This window comes from Marmota monax, unplaced genomic scaffold, assembly GCF_021218885.2.
Source record: "Marmota monax isolate L192 unplaced genomic scaffold, Marmota_monax_Labrador192_F-V1.1 WCK01_AAM20220418_F8-fsc00016, whole genome shotgun sequence".
Lineage (NCBI taxonomy): Eukaryota > Metazoa > Chordata > Mammalia > Rodentia > Sciuridae > Marmota > Marmota monax.
Window position 1 is genome coordinate 21,500,214 of NW_026695209.1, and position 864 is coordinate 21,501,077.

The following is an 864-nucleotide window of genomic DNA, read 5'->3' on the forward strand; positions in this document are numbered from 1 at the left end:
CAAAAGACATGACAAGAACAATTTTAGAAGAGAAAAAGTTTACTTGAGGGCTCACAGACTCACAGCTCTTAGCCCTTAGACCATAACTCCATTCCTTGGTGCCTGAGGTAGAAGAATATGGTGAAGAAAGGCAGCTTCAGATATGGACAGCATGAAACAGAGAAAGAGACTCCACTTGCCAGATACAAAATATATCACCCAGTGCTTGCTTCAGCAGCACATATACTAAATTTGGGATGATACAGAGAAGATTAGCATGGCCCCTATGCAAGGATGTACGCAAATTCAGGAAGCATTTCATATTTTTTGAATAAATAAAATAATGGTATTTTGTCCATCAACAACTAAAACAACTAAAAAAAATTTAAAAAAATTAACATGTCCATCTATAATTTAAATGGCATGCCCCCAATGCCCACATCCTCCAGCCACGCCTTACTTGCCCTCAGTGCCCACTCAGTTAGTCATATAATATAATATAATCGCATAATCATTTCACTCTAAATATTGTTGTATTGTCTTACACATGAGCTTTTGGGAGACATCTAATATCTAAATCATAACACATTCTCTGATGTCAATTATCAAAGACAAAAAGAAGCTTGAAAGTATCAGGAGAAAAGATACAAATCAAATATAAAGGAGTTTCACAAAACGGTAGCAAGATATTTCTCTGCAGAAATCTTAAAGGTTTCATTCTAAGTACAGAAAGAAAACAACTTTCAATCAGAATATTTTACCAAGAAAAGTTGTCCTTTAGAAATAGAGTATAGACTTCCAAAAATCGAAAGCTAAGGGATTTCACCAGTATTCCTGTCTTCAAATGCTAAGTGGGATTCTTCAGGTTGAAATGAAAGGACAGTA

General features: G+C 35.2%; 1 non-coding gene across 1 annotated transcript; it reads left to right on the forward strand.

Moving 5' to 3' along the window:
- Window positions 1-201: 201 nt before the first annotated feature.
- On the forward strand, window positions 202-307 carry LOC124083812 (U6 spliceosomal RNA). The gene has a single exon (XR_006848917.1). It is a non-coding gene; the product is annotated as a U6 spliceosomal RNA (small nuclear RNA).
- Window positions 308-864: the final 557 nt, after the last annotated feature.